The sequence below is a fragment of the Falco cherrug genome, chromosome 6 (genome assembly GCF_023634085.1).
Source record: "Falco cherrug isolate bFalChe1 chromosome 6, bFalChe1.pri, whole genome shotgun sequence".
NCBI classification, from domain to species: Eukaryota; Metazoa; Chordata; class Aves; order Falconiformes; family Falconidae; genus Falco; species Falco cherrug.
The window spans coordinates 36,014,756-36,039,046 of NC_073702.1; positions in this window are offsets into that span (position 1 = coordinate 36,014,756).

A 24,291-nucleotide genomic window follows, 5' to 3' on the forward strand; every position below is an offset into this window, starting at 1 on the left:
TCAGTCAACTTTCAGTCCACCTCTCTGACCATTAGCTAGCCTGTAGTTCATCAATTTACATATAAGGATATGATGGGAGACAGCATTTAAAGCCATAGTAAGGCCAAAATAAACACAACCACTGGTCTCCATTCACTGAGCTAGTAATTTCATTTTGGAAAGCTATCAGGTGGGTCAAACATTATTTCCCTTTCATAAGTCCATGCTGTTTGCTTCCAATCACCTTGTCCTTCATGAGTTTGGAAATGATTTCCTGGATTAGCTGCTCTGTCACCTTCCCAGGGATTGAGGTGAGGATGACCATTCTATAGTTTCCTGGGTTCTCCTTATTGCCATTCTTGGAGATAGGAGTGACATTTGCTTTTTTCCAGTCCTCAGGAATCTCTCCCAATTGCATGATCTTTCTGAAATTATCAAGAGTGGCCTCACTTTGACATTGGCCAGCCTCCTCAGCATTCACAAGTGCATCACATCAGGTCCCATGTTTGTACATATGCCCAAGTTGTTTAAATGTTTTCTGTCCTGATCTTCTTTTGCAGAGATAGCACACTCTTTTCCAAGTTACCCCCTAAAATTCAACTCTTCTGAAATGATTACCTTTATTGTTGTACAGCGAAACTTAGCAATCTACCATCTACAAGTGATCTTATACTGTCCTCTCCATCCCCTGATGTTATCCTGTGTTTGCTCCAGACCCTGGCTAAATATCACAGGTCAGGTTGTGGTCTCTTCAGAACAAGGACTGACACTTTACACTTCTTCAAGAGCTTTGTAGCCTCTGTTGTACTGTTTCATGATGCAACTCCAGTGAAGAGATATAAATACATAGTAATAATAATAGCCCAACACCATGAGACACACTGACTGAACACGCAGCTACCACTGGAAGGTCTATTAAAAAGAGATTAAATGCCTGCAAGTGAAGTGATAAGACACCGTTATTTTTTGTGATGCAACTGCAGAAGTCTAAAGAGAGATGATCAGCTGAAGATGCTTCAGTTTCTTGAATGTATAATTCTCTGAGCTGCTGCATGTCTGATTTCACTTTAGTAATCCTACTACGTATGTAAAATAAAAGAACAACTCCCCCACAAATGCCTTCCATATTATTATCATTATTTATTTGAGATTATTCCAGATTTATTTCCGTTGGAGTTTTGCAAATCAAATGTCCTTCTAAGCCCATAGCACATGTGAGAAAAAACAATGGTGAAAAGCAGCTACATCTGGAATGGTAACATGACAGTGGAGGAAACTTCAAGCCATCTAGGTTCAGGACATTCCACTATTTCATCCATTTCTGATCATCATCTATTCTATTTCTCCATCAGACTTGACCTTAAATGTACTTTTCAGCTCTAGTTGTTTGTAAATATAAAACCTTTATAAAACAGATAACACCTGCGCTACATTAACATCAATACTTTAAAAGTCTGTTCCAAAAAGCCACACAGTTTGACCTTAAAAAAACCCACAGTATCCCCTTCCAGATGTCTAAATATTGCTCCTTTAACCCATTATTTCTGTACTGCCAGCAATGTGTCTTTTCCCACACGCACATTAAAGGAATCAGGAATCTCTGTCCAGCACTAGAATTGAATTCAAATGGATGTTTATTAGAGATGTCAAAATATCTACAACATCTACGTTTTTCTTAAAAAACATTTGTCTTTTTTATTATAGGCATGACACCAAAAATGGCAGAAATTGTCTTCCTTCTAACATTGAAAATAGTTGTGCTGGGAATCTGTTTAACACCCCCAGGCAGCACAGGACTCCCAAAGCAATTTTAACACTGGTAAACTTCAGGTGAACATCCAAACCATCAGGTATAAAGCTGACATGTACGTGAGCTGAAACATGTTTGAGATTTATTTTTATTATACTGCCTCTGAAATAAGATAAGTATACCAACACCGAAGGTATATTTGAAAGGCACTGTTCATGGCTGATACTGAATTGCAGCAAGCTCAACAAACTTCAGCTGAAATCAATATGGTAGTAGAATAGTCATCAATCTACTCCATACTTGTTTAATCCAGGCCAAGATTTAGACAGATTACTTATGGTGACGCTGCATACTCACACAGGTATTATTAGTGTCTGGAAGCTGGAAAACCAGGGAGAGTTCTTCTTGTATATGAGCAGGGGAGTGGCTCTAGTAAAGAACACTGACTTCACTTTCTGTGTGGATCTGAAGGGAAATGTGTGTAATGTGGATAACCTCAGAAAGAAGATCTTCCAGGTACGAGAAACTCAGTGTGTGCACCTAAAAGGGTCTCACTGGAGGCACAGGCAAAGAAGGAGGTGTTCTTCAGTCTCCCTTGAATCTGACTTAATGGCATACAATGTATCTCATTTTATGGTGACCAGAAATTATAGGATGACTTCTAGTGAAAAATAGTTTTCCCCCTTTTACCTGAAAATGCTCTGAGTGGGTAAAATTGCTAAGGATTGTACCCAAAGGGACCATGGAGAAGAATGGGGTTTAGAGGATAGGAAGGAGAAGGATAAGAAAATAAAAGCAAAAAAAGAGAACGAGTCAATGCTCTGTATTCATTCATATGGGTTTCCCTTAACAAACCTAACTGTTGCGTTCCTTTGTTTGCACATCTGCTGTGATGTCTATGAAGTGCCTGTGAAGTTTGATTTTTGTTTTAAGAAGTTAATGTTTTGTGACTGATGTCTTCAGCAGAATTCATGGTGACTGATATGCAAGGATGGCCTGAGGCCTGATGTATCTTTATACTGACAATCAATGCCAGGCATTGCATGGTGATTAAAAGGAATAAAACTTTGTTTATTCTAAAGCTTAAATGCATCAGTAAGAAGTAGTCTTCTAAAGCTGCTCAGTAACATGAAGATTTGGCCTTCTAATGTGTTATGGTTTATTCCCCAGTTCTACTGTTAATTATCACTTGGTCAAACCAGTTGGCATCTCACAAAGCTATTTTAAGAAGTACAGTCATTATTTTTATTTTTGATTGAGAGGATATATTTTGATGACCCTGATCAATATAGTAGGCTGATGATTAGGGTCAAAATTTGCAGTATATTTTTACGAGAATTTGTATTCCCAAATTGTACTGTGTTTTCATACTTGTGTAGTAGTTAACATCCTTTTAAGTAGACTGGTTTTGTCTTGAAAATATTTGATGCTGCTCTCAAATTAGAATGATGTGGTAGAAAACAAATTCATCATGACCAACAAACTCTAAAGGGAAGCGACACAGATGACAGCCTGTGTTATATAGCTGTAAGGTTTTGGCTTGAAACAACTCAGGAAGCAAATGAAAAACTATTCTTCTTGGAAATAAAACCACAGCATGTATTTTCATATTGCTGTGATCCTAATCATAGTAATCATGGAACTTGTATGTGTACTTAGGGCATGAGTGATCGGCTTTAAATCCCACCCTTGGACCACAGATCTGAAACTAGCAGTCGATTTTTCTGATTTTCTCATTCTTTAGGAAAGAATGGCTTCTTCCTAGAGAAATAGCATCAACAGCAACCCACCCCCTGACAGAAACTGGTATTCCCAATTAGAAGGGTGCTGAAGTCTCACAACCCATGTGTCTGTTCTCCAGCACACATTATTTTGGAACCACTGGGGGGAAATGACACTGCATTTAGCATCTCACTGGCCTCTGTCCTTGGTACAGCATATGCAGACCTCAAACCGTATGTTCAGCAAGTGTAAACTCATTTGGTTCTATTGCCTTGAATGGTCTTATATTAATCAGCTAAGGATGTACACACACACACACACGCACACGTGCACACACACACACACACCCCCCACACCCCACCCCCCCCCACACACCCACCCACACCCCACCCCCCCCCCACACACACCCCACCCCCCACCCCCACCCCCCCTTCAATATATATTTTTTAAATATAAGAGTATCATTTTCTATGGAAAATCCTGACCCTCATTTCTTTATACAGTACTCCCATTCAGTTCTACACCATTGATAACTCCTGCCAGAAGCATTGATACCTGACAATACTATAAAGAAGCTAAATGTTAAAGGTGATAAAGTTCTAGAGTACCAACCTGCATATGCACAATATGAAAAATTGTGGAGTGAGAATTCAAATAAACTAGAAAAATGCAATGGAGAGAATGTAGCTTCTGACCCCCACAGTTTCAGGAAATACTGCAACCATGATTAAAGACATTAGAGGCTTTGGAAAGCTTCTTAAAAAATAAATAAAAGGAAAACAGCTGAGAATGATGCAGGAATATCAATGAAGGAAATGTGTGAAAAACAGATAAGGAAAAGGCAACATCAACACAAAATTATTGGCAATAAACTAAATCATTAACAAAGGTTATATTCAACAGCCCTCTTTCCCCTGCTTGCCCCTGAAATGTAACTATTTGACTATTTGACTGAGATGCTGAAGGTAGAAGCCTTGCAAACTGTATGTAGAGTACTACAATAAAACAGTGCAGACCATAAACAGGCTGAATCTAGATCAAATAAGCCAGGTCTTTTGGAGTGACACTCCTCAGTCCTGCTTCACTCATAAATTCAGGAAGTTGCTAAGATTGTTCCAAATAGATGAACATGAATTTTTTCCCCTCTCTTTTTGCATCACTTCCTGCCTCCTTTTTTTCATATAGACTCAAATAGAACTCAGGTGAGCAACACTGCCTCGTTGCAGGTGTCTCTCTACTGATTACTGCAAAAGATCGGTGTATTTACACTTTGAAGTTAGGCAACTGAATAAAAGCTCTAAATTTTTATGACTGGCTTTTGGTGTGCTGTCCATAGAACACATTGATTTTGCATTCACAACATAAAGGACTGTGGCCCTGGGATTGAAAAAGAATAAGGTGCTTCTTACAGCAGTTAAGAAAATACACATGTGAAATTACACAGGTAATCCTTGTCCTTCCATTTATAAAAGCAGATGGAGCCAGTTTATATGCTTCATTCATAAACACATGAGTTTGTTTATGAATGAAAAATGACGTTTCTATGAGCAAATCATTGGAACTGTTCTGGTCTCTGTGTAATGGCAGATAATAATATTTACCTTTTTCACAAAGCAAAACATATTAAACTTGCTGTCAAGTCTAGTAAGTATAGCATTCTGCTGCTAACACTAATACTGAGAATGTAGATTATTTATGTTTAAAGCCATCGTATCTTGCCAGAATGACAGATGAGTTTGGTGGTTTGGATAATTACCTAAAAGCTTGGACATGTGTCTGAATTTCATCCAAAGAATGAACTTCTTGAAATGAGAACATTTGGCTAGAAATATTTCATAAACAGGTTCTCTTGCACTGCATCCAGTATTTTCTGCACTCAGTCTGGTTTGAGAGATGGAGAGAACAATGAAAGCTCCACTTGTTGCTCGCTGAGGTTTTTGGTGCAAGGTCTATAACACTGGTTTATTCTGGAGAAGACCATACTGTGGATAATAACTGTGTCATCCTGTGTCCAGCATTATCCTGAAGTGGAACCTAAGCACAAAGTATCAGGACAGCTTCAAGCATCCTTCAAGTGTGTATAATTTATTCTGTTCTGAGAGAATCAGAATGTGGCCTGAGCTTCTGTTCCCTACAGGTAAAAGGTTTCCGGTAGGTCTTTTCTGGTTCAGGATTTTCCCTCTGTTTAAATAATGAAGCATAACTATTTTCAAGTTAAGATAATGCCAGAAAGTATGCCTCTGCTGAAGCAGATGGCAATTTTGCTGTCAGGGGGCAGGATTTCACAAGTAATGGTCTTTTTGACATACAAATTAAAGTTCTTAATAATGGCTTAAACTGATTGTTTTCAAAATACATAACAAACTGTATTGCAGGCAAATCTTTGTGTACTGGATCAACTTTATTTTAAATTAATTATAATTTTGTTTCCTAATCTTCCCAGATGGCAAACAGGAATAGATAAGAGAAATTAATAATATTGGAAATCATTGTTCATTACATTGGTGTATCTTCACTGGATTAAAGACAAGTACCTTGACATTAAAATAGTGTTGTGAAATGCAGAATCAAGCCCTTCGAAAAAAATTCCCAGAACTTTAATTATACTGCAGCTTTACCAGTGACCCCCCTGACGACAGACATCCTCTTTAGTTTTGCTCAGGATTTAGTTGTTGAATACCTTCATAATCCTCTCAATGCCTTTTCTTTTAAGCAGTGCCATTTGCCCTGAATAAAACTCTTTGTTGTCTTATGCTAGCAAAAATCAAATGTAGCACTTACTGGGTGCTTCACGTTTTCTGGCACAGTGCTGTTATGGGTATACTGGTCTACAGACATAACCAAGTCAAGTGTTGTAGGCTGAGGTAATCTTTGATATAGAGATGTCATGACTGGAAAAAATGTGTGTGTTGTGGGTTGGAGTTCCTTGTGTAATAAATATCTCAGGTCAGTAATTATTCAGGTCAAGGTGTTGTTGACATCATTACATTTAGATGCCAAGCTCATACATGTATCTCCTATTTGAACTTCCCACATGCCTGTTTTTGGAGACATACTGGAGATGCAGAGGCCACTATGAGCTCAACCCAGCTAACAGATGTGGTTAAAAACGGGATGGGGGAATAAGGGCCTGGTGCTGCTTATATACGCAAACCAAGGGAGATGCAGCCTACGAAATCCCCTAAGTCAAATGGACAAAAAGGTTTATAGCCAGAAAGACAAGTCTTTTCCCCACAACAATATCAGTCAGTCTAATAGAAGTATTTCACTTTCAAAGCACTGTACAAGCATGAATCAATGTTTTAGTAAAACAACATATCAGTCTTTTCTTGGTACACTTTCTGTGCTTCACAGCTTGGTAGTAAAACTAGCAGTTAGGAACAGACATCTCCCTTCATCACTTTAGAGTCTTAAGCTATTTCCAAATTATAATACCAGCATTCTTACATGCTCGTCATAAATTCAGTCCTAAAAGTCTTCTCCTATCAATATACTGAGATCAAAATGTATCATTAGGCAGCATGGGCATTGCCATTCTCATCTTTATAATTCCTAATCAAGAACACTTCAATATCTTATTATTATATATTATATATTTTATAATTATATATTATATATATATTATAATATCCAGGTCCATTAATACCTGGAATCATGTTTCTTTTTCAGAAGAGAGAGGAGGAAAAGTTCTGTCTCAAACAAGTAGTACTTTCAATAAAGTAACCGAAATACTTAAGCTACATGACCTTGAAAGCTATCAGTAACAAAGGAGGAAGAGCCTTACAGCTAGAGCACATGGTCCTGCCCTGAAAAAAAAAGAAACTCTAGGCACAAAAAGAAAGCTTTTCAAGGGAGTTACAGGACATCTCATCACTGATTCTCAGTGCAGCATGCAAAAGAAATTAAAGAAAAGGAAAGAAGAAAACAAAGAAACAAAATTAGAAGTATCCTTAGTAACAAATTATTGCAGCTTTTCATAGGGAACAAAAGCATTAATATTGTACATGAGAAAAGTTCTGAAAGTTCCACTGAGGAGACACAAATGGTACCTGGAATAACTTTGTGATAAAACACATTTCCATTTAGTATCATTATCTAAACAATTGCATTAGCATTTTGTCTTCCAAAACAACAGAAAATACAATTGCTGAGATATAGCCTATTTAAAATGTTTACTTTTTGGAAGCTCTTGAAAAAACAGGCATGGCTCCTAATGAAGCCCCATGTTGATCTGCCATAATTATGAGAAACTGAGACACTATCTCCTACGTACACACAGAAAACAGAAAGAAAAGTATGGTAGTTCCAGGAGGGAGTGATCTACCATTCTTTCTGCAAGAAACTTGGGCAAAACTGAAAGCAAAATAATTTTGTTTTAACAATAGTTTTAACAATAACATTTGTTTAAAACAAGAGCAATTCTCTTCATCCTGTTACAATATTTACTTTAAAGTAGATGTTCTTGAATAAAGACATTTCTTTTTATACTCTTCACAGGTTCAGTTTTGTTGCAAAAAGCCACAAGTCGTAATTTCCTGTGATTCATTACCAAACCCTTCAACAAATGCATACATACACACACACTGATCTTTGTAACCAAGCTTCATTCTAATGATCTACTCTAGGGTGTTTTTTTCTTGTCCTCATTTGCAATGAGTCCATTCAGATTTCACGTTTCAGAACATTTCCTCTAGGAGAACTTACACATTGAATAAACTTCATATATAGGAGCAACACAGTCCTATCTGTTACAAAAAAAAAAAAAAAAAACCAACAACAAAAAAACCCCAAAAAACCCACACCCAAAAAAACCCAGGAGAAAAAGTTGTTAAGTATCACATTTTACAATCAATAGGTTGGGAAAAGTAAAAACATTTGTAAGAACCTGAAGAGTCAAAAGACTAGATCCACTTGAAGAGAGTTTTTAAGTGACAGCTGAAATACACAAATAAAAACTTTAAGGAACACTGAAAGAGTTCTTCTATATCTCTATGAAAATGTATACAATCTTGTCTGAGAATCTCATGGGGTATCTCAAACACACTATCTAAAGTGTGTTTAGATGATCACGGTCATTGGTACCAATATGTATATACCCACAAGTGTTCTAATTATCAAGCTACTGAACATAATGCAGCGGGGATCTCTTTTGCTCTTTACTCCTGGTTTCTAGAAGACAGTGGTCCCCTAGTTTAAGAAATTCAGCAGGTGCTTCCTACTTAAGAATCTGAAGCTGAACAGGTCCACAGTAAGGATTTAGATGGGTACTAATGCATGTTTCAAGACTAACTTTGAAAAGGTAAATGTTGATCCTCTCTTTGATATATCTGCAAGCAAAGTTTGGCAGCTCTTTGCTTAGCATGTAAATTCATTTATTATTTCTATGGCTATAACATTTGGGACCCCTGAGTGTGAAGCAGGTTGTTATTGTGTTTAAGCATTGTATACAAAGAAGAACACTTGTTCTACTGCATGAGGCAACAGTCAGACAAACAGAGCAGTACCATGACACAAAGCATGATATGCAGTTATCTCAATATATTAGCAGTCTAACTCTTGCCAGGGTTTTTAGGCGTGGTGGCAAACAATTTTAAATATCAGTCCAAGGAAGAAGAGTGATACAGACTGAGAGGGCTATTCAGTAATTTTCATAGAGGTGCTTGCTCAAAGTAGTGTCAACAGTTGATCAGAAGTGGTAACAAGAGACAACACAGAAAGCCTTGGATGATCTTTATATGACTAGGAAAATCTTGAAAATAAAATAAAGGCAAAAAAACCCCAGGCAGTTTATGCTGAATGCAATAAAAGAACAAATTAAGTAAAATGTGAAGAGAGGGTGGGTACAGGAAAGCAACTGCATGGGGAATTACCTTTGTCACAACATTGTAGATTATTTGACTGGAGGCGGACTGATTTCGGAAAGGTCCAGAAATGTGAGTTTCTTACATTGACCACTGAGTTTATCCTACCTATAACTGTTGTTTGATATCTCTTTATCCTCATTCACTAGGAGGGAGAGAGCCTTAGATAACTTATCTCCTCCTTTAGTCACCTGATGTTGTTTGCCTTGAATCTTCTTTCCAGCAATGAATCTATCTACAGATTGTGAGTATAACGCCATTGAAATTACTTGCATTAAACAGTGCTCCCTTGTTCCTTTGTTGACTGGGCAAATATCTGCAAAGAGGTATAAGCCCTAGGTGACTCCAACATCCTAAGGAAAGACAGAAAATATCCACGTCAATAGGGAAAAATGTGTATTGACCCAATTTCAATTTACCATGTGCTCAAAGGACATCTGCTGTTGTGGTGGTGGTAGGCATTCAGCTTCAAAGTCTAAACTTTAAGTGTTTACATGTCAACTTTCTTATTGGACTCCATAAACTCAAACTCGTTACGTAAACAGAGGCACCTAGTACTATTTTACACATTATACACTATCAAAGATACTTCCACCCCTATAGGAAACTTTCTTGATCTCAAACAGCAGCAGATGCCTGGTTTTAGGCAGCTGAACAAGACCTAAGTTTCTACTAGGAAGCTGCCTGTCTCATCTCCCATTTTACTGAATGGAGCCCTTACCAGTACAGTCCATGAATCTACAGACCAGTTCAGCTAATAAAATTTGGTTCCCTACTATAAAGCAGTGATACCCAGCTCTGCTCTGTAGACTCTATTGACTGGGTTTACCAGGTGGGGCACACCTTGCTTGTATTTTTTCTAGCCTCCACCTGTTGCTTCAGAAGGATACAGATCTTCCCTAGCTTCCAGGCCATACACATAAGGCCTGTGCTGATGTCTTACAACCCCTGAGCCCACACAGCTGCAGGGACCCATGGCAGGTAACTGAAACCCACCTGAGAACCCCAATAACTAGATTGGAAATTTTGATACCAGAACACATCTTGACATTGTGAACACCTAAATTAATCTGAAACTGAATCTTATTGTTTCTTGAGGGTACTGTGGTAGACTTCCACAAGCATCACTCTTGGGCTAAAAACAGTTTCATATTGTCTTCTTACCCTTCTCTCCAGTAGTGATTCTATCTTCACATCGAGAGTAAACTCGGCTTAACCTCAATTGCAATTAGATATGAAAAGGGACATGAAGACTAGAATTTGGGATTCAACATAAAAGGCAGTATGCCTGAAAGGGAAATGGAACCTTAAACAAAGGAAATTCATTTAGTAATATCATTAGCCACTGTGAATATTGGGGACCCAATCTTTTTCCTAGCATAAATAACTTTAACAGAGCTGCCCACATGAGTGAAATTTATCTGACATCCTAAATACAGGTTGTCTGGAGAATTGCTCTGTAAGGTAGAATAAATCTTTCTAAAGGTGTATCTCACGTAAGTTACAAAGTAATTTGTAGATGTTTAGATCTGTTGTTTGCTGTTGCTTGAAATTTTGGCCCAACTTTTTTTCTTTTCGTTTTGTTGTTGTTACTGTTGTTGTTTTTTGTTGTTTTGTTTTTAGGAACTATTTGCTATTTGTAGTATATATCTGGAATGTCACAAGTAAAAATAATTCTTTAATGAAATTTTCATCTTTTTTTTTTTCTCAGACTAAATACTGTTAGTTTTAGGAATTTCAAGATTTCCCCAAATATAATGCTTTTGTAAGAATGTAATAAGTTAATTTGGTCACAAGTTTCCTATTTTTATTTCATATAGGAGACTAACAGTTCTTTCTTTTGTACTGGAAAAGAATATGTCAGATTTAAACATTGACTGAACTTCCAGGGTGGTGTCATTAAACAAATACAGGAAATACATATTCACATCACCAAAGCTCTATTACAGCGAAGCCACTTTTAAAACCAGTACATCTTCAGCATAAGCAAAGCTGTCAGCAGCATTTTGCCAGATGCTCTGGAAGAATATCTGGCTTCCATTCTATTTCTTCATAAAACTACAGTTTCATGGGATCCAAGTTCACTGCTGGCTAAATTACTTTTACAGGCCTCAGCTGAAGCGACTCAGCTGTCTGCTCAGGATGGCTGGAGGGTCAAGAAGGGAGGAATGCTTCCCAAGGCTGAGGAATGATAACGGAACCTCTGTATATCTCCATTTTACTCCCGAGGATAAATAATCTTCTAAGACCAGGGTATCTCAGGGTCAGATAGGTCTAATCTAATTCTTAAGCAGATCCCCACAACAGGTGGGCTCCTTCTCCTATAATCCTATTCTGCTAAGCATTAATAACCCAGCTGCAGCTGGTCTTCTTAGCTCCCCCTGCACTCAGGTAGTCATTCATCATCCTATGTGCTACTGCCAACATCCCAGAGGCGAGAGGGAAACAGAACTGGTCAAACAGCAGCAAGCACTAAGCTGTGATCGATTGGAGGAGAAGAGAGAGGTGAGAAAGGAAGGATGTTGTCCCTCTGGCTCAGTCTTTTAATGTGATTCCAGGATCCCTTCTGCTTACAACAGGCATATCCTGCTGCATAATGCAAGTTACCTTGTACACTGTATTAAGACCATATGAAATATCTGTTGGTAAATCACAGTCGTACGTAAATCTTTGCCTAAAATATGGCCTCTTAAAAATGTGTGTAATAACCAAATCGACACCAGGAGAAAAAATGTTTTAATTATTTTAGCTCATCCATAACCACTCTGGATCTCTCTATGAAAACCAGCTGCAGAGGCAATCATTTGGAAACTGCAGTGTTCAATAACCTCTGCATATCGCTTCCCATTAAGATATGAAAGCCTAAGCTATCTACTTACGTCAGAGGCTAGGAGTCAATGCATCTTCAAATTGATGCTTAATATTCACAAAATTATTGTATTAGCATGCAAGAACATAAGCTGTTGGGGTTTTTTCCCCCCTTCTTTTTATTTGTTATTTTAGGTTTCTTCAGAATGCAAACAGTCTCTTCACACAGGATGTAAATTAATATTACAATGAAAGCAGCCAGAAGGACAGAAGCTTGGAAATGATTTCTCCTCTGAGCAGTAGGAGATTGTTTGGGTCCTGCTGTTTTGAAAACCTTCTTCCCCCCACGCAGGCTACCCCGTGAAGAGAAAGCCGTTTGAATATTTTGGCAATCAGAGAAGGCCCCAACATAAATTATGGATACAAAAACTCAGAAGACATTCTAACAAATAGGATACTATGGAATCCATTTTTCAGCCACCATATGGTGTCAACAGAATGCTACTTTGTTTCTTTTGGGTAGCAGCTCATCGTTAAAAAAAATAAACAGGCTAGGGTTTTGTGGTGAGCAGAGAATCTGCAGTTACTGTGTTGAAAAGACAAGTGATAAACTGGCCTATTGCTTTACCATCTTCTTTCATTGGTGCATATACATAGGCATTTAGTTGTTTTTGTTTTCAAGCAAGATCAGGAAAAAGGCTGTCATTGAAGCTCAAATGCTTTAATTTTCCAATATATTTTCAAATGTCAGAAAAGTTATTCAAACTCTTTTATAACATTAGATTTGTTTCAGGTAATTTACAAGTATTATTTTAAAGGCTAAACCTTGGTTCCTTCTCAGACACACTGTCCATGTATTTCCCTTTTATTGTGGAATATAGTAATCAAAAAGGAGACCATTTGGGGGTTCTGGTATTCATTTATGGGGAAAAAAAAGAAAAAAAAAAAAGGTATGAACTGAAGAGTGCAATTACCTTCTAACAGGGAGAAGACTTTGTTTGCTTTGGCAGGGTTTCCTTCATTATATTGTCTGACATAAACCCAATTATTTCCTTCCATTAAGTAGAAAACTTGAAAAATATATCAGTTTTCATCATAATTCCATGGATATTTTATGCAACTTTAATGATTTTCCATTCCTTCTAATCTAACCCTAAATTGAATTAGGTCAGTTTATACAGTTTTTGCTTTTCCTATATTGAAAGTAATACAGCTGTTCTTGAAGGACTACCCAAAAAAAGCTCCAGAAAAAGTCAGTCTCTCTCTTAGTTTTTTTTTGTACTCCCATCTTCATTTGTTGCCTATCCTGCAGACAGGTCATGAATTGGGTCTTTGACTGATTTTCAGCCTTATGATTACAATCAGCTCTGACAGAATGCAAGATCACAAGCAGAACAACATGAATTTGATGCAGACTTGGTATTTTTAATGAAATAAGTCAATGGTTTGTATAGATACCAACATATTGGGACTGGAGCCTGAAGTTGTTTTTCTTACACTTTAATTTTTACTTTACTATCCCAAAGTAAATGTACTTTGAGAGATCTCTTGGCTGTTTCATTGGCTTTCTTAGTCTCTTCTTTTTCCTTCACTAATACCACATTTTGTATTTAAAAAAAAGAAAAATCATGCCATACCATGGAAAAAGCCATACCAACAAGCTGTCAAAACAATGAGCCTGAGTCCATTTACAATCATAGTAGTTTGGCTCTGTGTGGAAAAATATTAATTTGTCAATAGTCCCATGTGTCTTCTTCCTCCCTTATGGAGGAAAACAACCATTATTGCTTTCTCCATTTCCCAGCTGATAGCAGTAAATCAGAAAGTATGTATAGCAACTTCTCCCCTGTGTCAGGTTAATTTAGCCTAGGTAGAGGTTCATGTAATGATAAAACATTAAAATGTATCTTTGTAGCTAAAGATCATACTCTTCAAAGCAGCAAAACTCAAAAATCAACTATATGGAATTAAAGAAATCAGAATGAAATTACTACTTTTTATGTTAACCCAGTATTTTACAATTTAGGAATGTAATAAATCTACCAAACCATTCTCCCAAGACAAAAATTTTCTGGAACAATTTGTCCAATGCATTTTCCAATCCAGTTGTAAAAAGCTATTGATGATGTGCAATTTCCTGTAAGGGATCTATTATTAGTCCAGGATATACCACAGCCAGGAAAATCTTACTGTTTCTCTTTTACTCAGTGGGATATTTTTCCCAAATAGGGCCTTCAGCAAGTTTCCATTGTTAGAGCAGATATTCCTCTTTTTTATTTGTTTAGTCTAGCCTTTTTTTTTTTTTTTTTTCCCCTTTTTTCTTTCAAATGTGAAAGCAAGTAATCAAAATACAAAATCAAACATGCTGGCTATAAGCACAAGTCTTTTTCTTCACTGTTGTTCTGTGTCTGAAATTCATAAAATCCATCTATGCTTGTCTGGTCACAGTTGTCTTTCATTTATATCTGACTGGATAACTATGAATTAGAATCATACTTAAAAATAGCTGTTGATCTTTATTATTTGTATAGCACCAACACTATGAGATATCTTGCAAAAAGTATTATCATATCTTTGGCTGCATATAGTGGCAGCAAGAAATGATGGAGCCCTGACAGTTTTGTTTGGATTGTATACTCAGATGCACAAAATACAGCAAGACTTTCTTCTAAGAAATTCCCTACTCTTGACCAGGGATAGAGGTAAAGTAGGGACAGCTTAGAAAACAGAGTGTTACAGTGTGTGTATATAAATATATATCTGTTAGGGAATTAGAGATCACTAGGATGGGAGTGTTTAGAAGACTTATAAATCAGTACAGTGTAAATAAAATCTTTGCTGAATTAATACATTAAGAGTGCACATGCTAATGGTTAGGTCTTACATACTATTAATCATTAACACCATACAAAACTGTTAGTCCTTAGCACCTATATGCTAAATTAGAGATGAGTGCACACCACCACAGCCATACAGTTAGCACTGATTGCTATGACCACTGACGATCTTGGCAGCTGAGATCAGACTTCAGAGCTCATTGATTAGAGAAATCAGAATTGAATCAGTCTTATCTCCTTTCACCTCCTGACACTTTTGCTATTGCCCCCCTCCCAAAAGGAGTAGTCTCATCTGCCTTATCTGCTCCTGACACTGCTTATCTCAGGTTTAGGTTTTGCCAGTCATCTTTTCTATATTCAGCAGGACATTCTGTTTGCAATTACTTGAGCTTTCCTTGTTCGTTTTCTAGTAAATTATCATCGTGTGGATGTCTCCTACAAGCAGCTACATTCACCTTCCCTTGCCCATTTGGTGGACACATAGCTTAAATAGTTATGTAATAGATGTTATGTCTGTCTATGCCATGACAGTGCTACAAAATACTTATAGACTTGTTCTCATTACAGTGTTTTAGTATGCTGATGTTCAGGTTCAAGGCAAACTAATATTGATTATTCTGATCAGACATCCGTTTTGGCTGCAGAGGTAACACAGTTTGGTCCCTTCTCAAAGAAAGATGAGAAGTATTACTCTTATAATCTGAGCTAATATTCCCTACTTGAGATGTTCTGAAAGAATCCTACAGAACTTTACTTGCTCACTGAAAGACCTGAGATAGGATCCTAATTCCCCACGTCTCGTTCAGTAGTGCTAAGAGCAATCTGGAACCAGTTGCTCTCCATTGTGCTTAGGCTCCCTACAAAGACAGTTCAGTAAGGAGAATAAAGCCACGTGAGATGAACTCAGATCTAGGGTCTTAATCATATTCTACTGATTATTTTTTTTTCTAGAACTGAGCAAACTTTGAAGCAGAAGCAATTATTTCTTAAGCAATAACTGTATTACAAAGCTCCAAAGAGCTCAAGGCATGTTTTTTAGATGTACAATGCTGTAAATATCACTGTTTACCGTTTCAAATCTAATAAAAATCCCTGTGTTTTATCTGATAATTTATGATGTGAAGGGAGAAAGAAAAGGGTCTTTATGTGGCCACTACTCTCTTTAAACTAATTTTTATGGTGCTTTCTGAAAGTTATTGTTATCCATTTCACCAATAGATAAATGAATCATGAATAATGGGTAAGCACCTTTGTACTGTTTACAGGGTTTCAGACTTTAAAGTTTACATCCTAGTAAGCTGATATATCAACTTAATTAGGTGCTTTGAGTAATTTAGCCAAGTAAGTTGTTTGGTGATAAGTCCTTAGTCCTCAATCTTCTTCTGATTAGAAGGATGATTAATCTTCAGTTGTTTAAAAAGCCTTCAGTGACAAGTATCCAACCACAGTTTTTGCTGATATTCCCTTTTCCATTTATATTCTGAGCATGGGAAGTAGGTGGAGAAGAGGTGCCTGACATTTTGTTTGTTGGAATATATTCAGTATTCCATAATTGCAAAATTTCCTCATGTCATGCTTCAAGGGTGGGTAGTTTTAGGTTATTCCCATTTTTGGTGATATGCCAGTTGGTACAGCTCAGTGCATTTTGGAGCACTGTAAAATTGGAGTTCATGGAACAACTGGTTTTCATTTCAGTCCCTCCATTCTCATAGTCTGTTGCTTTCTCCTTGGTGTTCTGAAGTTCAATCTTTATCTGCAGTTGTACTTTTTCTTTTTGTAAAACCCTACACGCACACACACACACACACACACACACACACACACACACGTTACATAATCTCTCCATTAAAAACTGTGGATTTAAAGCTTCTGTTCCCTTTTGCTCTCCCTGGAGGAATAAAGACCTGCTACTTTTCCACCCTCTGCTTGCTTCATTTCTTAATAGCCAAATTACAGCAGTGGTTTCCTGCTGCCCTAGAAGTATGGGTTGCACCTTAAACAATCCAAGAAAGCGAGCAGGAAAGCAAAAATCAGGCTTCTGGCTCATGGAGACCTTGCATTTCTTCCTAAAAGGGAGGTTGTCAGAAGAAGAGCTACTTTGTGACAGAAAATGCTACCTTTGGGCCACCAAGGCTTTCTGTCCTGGTTTGAAACCTCTTCATGATGACAGTGTGCTCCATCCATGCTTTCTTACACCAGTGGTGTATTTTGCACGCCAGGCAGCTGTGCTACATATCACAACTATTGGCCAGCACCTGCATGTAGCACTTTGCAATGCAACATGGCAGATGCCTGTTTTGTGGGATCTGAGACACCTTTGCTGCGCTGGGCACTCTCAATACATGAATGTAAATGATGCTGGGGGAGGAGAAGGGATACCTCACCCAACTTCTTCACTGTAAGTAAGAAAATTATAACCAAGAGTTAAGGTCTTTGCATTTTAAAAGTAATTGGAGGAAGAATACAGCTAAAGCCAAAGCATCACACTCCTGTCACTTTTCTCAGGGCAGGAAAATATCTCTCAGAGGTTCCTCATTTGAGTTATACTCAGACCCAGTAATTTTAAGTCATAAAGGTTTACAATATATTTTTTATACACTGACTAGACTGGCTCTTATTTCATGGACTACATTTTAGCTGAACCAGATTAATTTAACCCATGTTTGTGGATGGCCATATTTTAAACTGCCTTCAGGATGCTACTTTACCAGATTTAAGTCAGCAGTGAATCACAAGCAAACTTTGGTCTGGCATTACTTACCTTGCCCTCAGGTTAGTGGCACTGCTTAGAAATGCCTCTTAAGGAAAGTTGCCTAGAAATGCTAGCTTGAGCATTTTTAACTTCTCTCCTTTGTATAATACTGCTCTAGGCTTGAAGAGGTAATTACATAGAGTAGTAATACCTGCTGCCGTGCTCATCTTCTGCACATGTGCAACAGGAGAAGCTTTGTGAATCCGATTGGGATTTTGTAATTTATTATTTATCTGGGGGCACTTAGCCCTATCTCTCACTGTGTATCTTCTCCCTTTCTCTCTTTTGAGCTCATTCTCTCTATTTCCTTATGTTCCATAAGTTCCTTGTGATCTCTTTCCCCCCTCCTTCCTTTTTTCTTGTCTGTTGTTTCTTTTCCTCCATTGCCAAGCCTTGTCTTTCTGCTTTCCTGTTACATTCCCTGCCCTTATTTTGTCCAGGTATTGCAGTTGACACAAACCTGGTGTTTCCAGAACGACAAACTGTCCAGCAGAATGCCTCTTCCCCGATGTACCTCTATTAACTAAGGAGAGAGGATAGGGAATTAGCTGGGCAACTAAATCTATTTCAGAATAGTCTATATTTTTTCTTATCTAATCCAGAAGATACTGCTGCTGTGGGAGAGAGACAACTGATTTCAGGATACAGCGAGTGTAATGATGACATAACATCTTTGCTAAGCTTTGCCAAACAATCCCTCATTACATTTTCCTCTCATTTACTGTGTTTATTGTGACACGCGGAGCATGACAGAGGATTTACTTGATTTAATGTCAGCAAAACCATTGGGATCAAAACACTGCTATCCAATGTTATGTTAGTTTCAAGCAGGTCATGGTGAGTTAAACTACCTGAGCAGTCTCCTCCATTGTCTCAGTTTAGACTTTCCCTGTAAAGGAAACCACACACAGAATAGGGTTTGATTAGCAAAACTTTTCAGAAATGTCCCGCTTTCTGTACCTCAACTGAACACACACTTGCAAGGATGTGTAAAGAACTGACTTTGCATGAATCCAATACCTTCTCTCAATAAAGAAAGAAAAATTATAAAAGCCAGCTTTAATTCCTCTGCATTAAGATATACCACAGCTGCAGAATCATGGAATCACAGGATAACTCAGCTTGGAAAACACATCAAGGAGATCAACTATGAAAGTCAGAACAGATTACTCTGGGCCTTATATTGAAAGCCACAAGGATGAAGACTGCACAACCTCTCCAGGCAACCTACTCCACTGCAAGACCATCTTATAAAAAAAAAAAACCACCCAGGTTGAAAATGTTTTCCTTATATCAAACCTGAACTTCTCTTGTTTCAGCTATGTGTAGTCTCCCACTCTCATAGGATGCCCCACTGTGAAGATTCCAGCTCCATCTTCTGCGTTTTCTGCAGAGCTGTCCCCCAGCTCCAGCCTGGATAGGACCAACAAGTTGTAGTTACAAATACAGTTCTTCTGCACTTTTGATTGGGTCTTCTCCCATAATAAGGATGAATATTTCTTCTTACTCTTAAGCAGAACCATAGCATCTTCTGATGACTGTGCTTACCTATCATGACTGATGAGTCAAGTTCCTTGTGCCTCTCTCTCTAGGACTTTGCACAAACAAATCTAAATATTTCTCATGAGCATCACTGTTCAGTGGGTAAATTTTCTCTTTCTCATCTTTTCCTTAGTATTATGGTCATTAATCTTTTTTTGGTCTTCAGTCTCTTTATTTTAAAATGAGTTGTTTTCTTCTCTTTCGTGACCAGTCAACCCTTCATAGTAAAGGGTTCTCGTTTCAAAAATCTCTCATAGGAAAGAGAAAAGAGTCCTGTGACAACTTTTCTGATTTTATAATTTTATTTTTTAAGAAAAGCTTTATCACTTTAAATCTTACTTTTCCCATCACCATTGTCCTAGTTCATTTCCACTGACAATTAAATATGGAAAAAACTGTCTCTTCAAATCTTTCTGCCAATCTTGTCCTTCTCAAAATAGCAAGATAAAGAACTCCTATAAGGTTTGGTTTGGTTTGGTTTGGTTTGGTTTGGTTTGGTTTGGTCTGGGTTTTTTGTGTTTTGTTTTCTTTTAATTGCACATTCATAATTTTGGAAAACATGGCTGGGCACTACAGTTGTGGCAAAGACAAAAGCTTGACCAAAGGGCTCGCTAAGAGTTCTGACTCTTCTTTTCAGTTGTGGCTATTGCAACCATAATGTACTGACCACACCATTGACATTCAGCAGAAGCAATAAATAATATATTTTCTTCTGTAACACACTTTTCTGATCCATGCACAAAAAAAGCATCATTGCCTCATGCTATTTCCTTTCTTTGATACACATCTCTTCTATTTTCATGGTTAAGGGCACCTATATGTGACACTAATCTCCTTTTTTCTTGATAATGTTGCTTTTACAGAAACAATGTGACTTCTACCAACTCTGATCTGCAGCTACACTAAAATTTCACCAGTTCTGATGCACTTTCTAGCTCTTCATAGCAGGTGTATGTCTTTATATAGCTGTGGCACTTTAACTTATCCAAAGCAGATCAGTCACAAGATTTAAGCTCCTCTTCTTCAGTGATTTACATTTGGCTCTGATTCAGATTTAAGCTGTGCTTCCTACTTCTCTGATAATGCCATTAATTTTTAGTTATGCTCATCATTGGTACTGCCAGGTGCTAAAAAACTATTCCTACATTTCTTGCCCCATTACCTAGGATGTCTGTTTTGCACAGGAAGCAGCTCGGAGACTTTTTTGAAGTGCTGCTTTCCAAAGGAGTGTTGAAATGCCTGTTTTTAGCCAATCCAGCCTGACAGAATCCAGTGTGATATCAAATAACCTGAATATGTCTTGCCATTAAGAACTCATATACAACTTAACAACATAAGGTTTGCAAATAGACGTCCAACATTGTCTTCCTTATAGTCAAAGGGCCAAAAACATCCCACCATAATGGAGTTTTTCAGTGCTACCCCCCAGGAACAAAAGCTTTTCTGAAATTCTCCAGGTTTCTTTCTCTTGCTACTGCAAACATTAGCTGGACCATTTGTATGGTCCCACCATCTCTTCATTGACATACAGAGCTGTAGGCGCTGGCAATCCTTTCTCACTTCTAATATTACTATTTTGGGCAGTTTTTCCTGACATTACTCCTTCACACTTGAGTGGAGCAGATTCCTTTTATATGCCACCAGTTTGACTGATAGAGAAATACTTTTGCACTCTTAGCATCATGTTTTAGAAACACTTTTATTTTGCTCTGTCTGAAGGAAATTTTTAAGGTGTGATTCAGTATCAGTTTTGAAATTATGCACTTCTGGTCCTTCCAAGATGCACCTTTTTGAACCTCCCTGGGAGAATTTAATCTTTCTCCACTGACTAAGAAGACATTTAAGAAGACAAACTTGGAATTATGTGGAAGTTGGCATAGCATACAACCAATAGCTAACTGTCCTGGGAAGCAGCAGAAGACGATTTGAACCCACCTTAAACTACAATGGGCCTAAGACCAGATTTCCAATGCCTATGTTACAATTTACCCCATGGCCTACAAAGTTAGACTAGCGCTATGATTCTGGTGCCAACCTGTTACTCTAGTATGAGCAGATAGAGCAGAAGGGGAAAAGACAAGACTTTTTTTTTTTTTTTTTTCCCCTCTATAAAAAATTACCCTTAAAGAAATCCATAAAGACCTAAGGCTATATCCCTTTCTATAAAAGATACCCTGAGGATTTCCCTACTGGTGGTAAACTACATTATTGTGTGGTGAGCCATAAAGGAGCAAAAGGGTGAAGAACAGTGATTGCTGCTCATTGTTTTGTCTCACTTTTCCTTGTACCACCAGCAAAAGTCAGAAGACAGACTCTAAGATTCAAGAGAATTACTAAATTATTTTATTGCCTGTAGAGTTTGTTTGCTGCACCAGGTGATTTGTAGAATCAATGCTAATAAATAAAGCTCTGCTCCATGATTACTCTTACCTATGTGAGAGTTCACTATCAATTTAAAAGGAAATAAAGATGTGGTCATAGAAAAAAAGGTCAGTCCACCAATTTTATTTAAAATAGCGCAACAAGGCTATACAATCAGGAGAACTGCTGCAAGACAGTAACAGACAATTACTCTGCCAAACAAAACAGAAGCAAGGAAGGAAGTCAATTTGTTTACAAAGTAAGGGATGTGACTGTCCTGTAATAAAGTCCCTTTCCAGCAATAGCTTGAAGTGATAAAGCTTAGAAACTGTTACAAAACCCTGTGATAAAGCTTAGAAAAATTTATATTAGAAAGAGAACAAATTAAATCTCAACAATTTGTAGTGAAATATTACTATATTTTTTTTAAAAATATAAGTATCTAACTTCCTTTTCCTATAATTTAAGAGTGTCAAAAGAAAAATGCTAAATAATGAATGCCCTGAACTCTCAATTTAAAAAGAAATAAAGATGTGCGCAAATAAAGACACCTCCATTTAAATAAAATAAAATAAAAAACAAACAAAAAACAAACCAAAACCTAAACCCAAACATTTAGTGGAAAGCCAAAAAGTGTTCAAAGATTTTTACATTAGTATGTGTTGGAAGAGAGAAAAACAAAAATAAACTACCCAAAACTCCAAAAGCTGCCAGTATGGGGGTTGCTTGCTATTTGCTAGGTCACGTTCATCTTTTTCTTTGAAAAAGTACTTATGTGGCTCAGGCTCATATACCAAGATATTAAACAATGTCAGACTAGATGGCCAGGATCTTTATCATCTGTACTGCTAAACTGTCTGAGCGACCTGCAGCTCATTTGTACCTCACTACAATAATCCAAACCAATTCCTAGGCACAGTGCCAGGAGTTGGCACAGGTCAACTGACGGCCTGTTTCCAATAGGTGTATGGATGCGGCCATCCTGGTTTAAATCATAACACCATTTACTGGCATGAATGAGATCTCATGGTATACTGGGTCTGACTGGGTTGGAGACAGTTTTCTTCCATGTTGTGCTGTGCTTTGTTTTAGTGAGTAAAGCAATGCTGATAACACACCGGTGTTTTGGCTGTTGCTGAGCAGTGCTTGTCTCTTTTTCCAACTCTGCTCCCTCAACACCTCAACAAGTAGTCTGGGGGTGCACAATCGACTCAAGCTGACTAACCATGCCATACAACATCATGCTCAGCAATAAAAATGTAGGGGAGAGGTTTTACAGGGGGGGAAAGACAGACATTGCTCAGAAACTGGCTGGGTATCATTCTGCTTGTGAGAGGTGATTAGTCATTGCTTTTGCATCACTGGTTTTGTTCTTTTGCCTTTTTTTTTTTTTTTTCCTTTCATCTTTCTCTTTCCTTCACTTATTAAGCTATTTTTATCTTGACCCATAAGGTCTTTTTTGCTTTTGCTTTTTCTCTTGTTTCCCCTGTTCCATTGCAGAAGGCAGGGAGTGAGCAAGCATCTGTGTGGTGCTTAGCTGCTGGCTGGGGCTAATCCACAACATCTGGCCAGAGAATAGGCTCTAGTACAGCTAGTTTGCTAGTGGATGTAGCCTGAGTCATCTTGTTATTCACTAGTACATAAATCTATTTTTAATCCTTGGTCAACTTCTTGTATTAAGTTTTGGTCTAGAAGAGTGGTTCTGGCTATTCATTTTTGAGTTATTAATGCACAAACAGTTTCAGAAAAAGCATAGGATCAATAGAATCAATTATTCTAATTAACTGGAAAAGAAAAGAATGACAAGTGATCTCACACTGCAGCAAGGCATATTTTAGGTGCGTCATATTAGGAAAGTTTTTATATCAGGACAGAGTTTACTGTCATTAACAATAAGGAAATATATCTGAATATCAGCAGTGCTTCAGACTTTAAGGATGCATTTCAGTGGTAAAATTTGATGCAGAAAATAACCTGTTAACATACCCTAGTCAGTATATCACAAGCACAACTGTGCTGGAAGTTCCTCTCTCCTGGGACAAGGGTTTTTCCCTTAGGGTGGATCATGGTATTGCTTTTTGCCAGTTCTCTTGTGTGACCTTGGACACATCACACACCTATTCCTAAAATCCCTACTTTAAAAATACTTTAATACCATTTTGGGAAAAGATTGTGAAATGCAGAGATATTATGTTGATGGAAGCTGTATATTTTCTAAAGTAATTGTTTTTCTGTTTGACTTCTTTTTCTTCCTCTAGGGCACTGAGAGTTTTGGTTGCACAGGCTCTAGACAACTGAGTAGGCTCTGCGAGTGATGAGGGACTGTTTGGAAATTAGTTCTGAGCCATGTCATTATGCTGAATATCATCCAAACTCGAGTCTACGTCTGACTCTCTAGGTTTGTAGAATGTTTTATTTGCCATGGTACAGTGCAGCATTCACATTCAAGCCAAAGCTCTTGCTGTCATTCTACTTTAACCACATTGTATCATGTTATGTTATTTTGAGAAAATGTATTACAATTGTTCAGATATTCAAGGTCTTAATAAGCAACCAATTCAGTACAAACCATTAAAATGTGTACTGTATAATGGAGGGACATGACATTGGTGAATTATTTCCTTTTAAATCATTAACTGTCCATTAGTGAGACAGTTTAATTAAAGCTTTAAAAGGCTA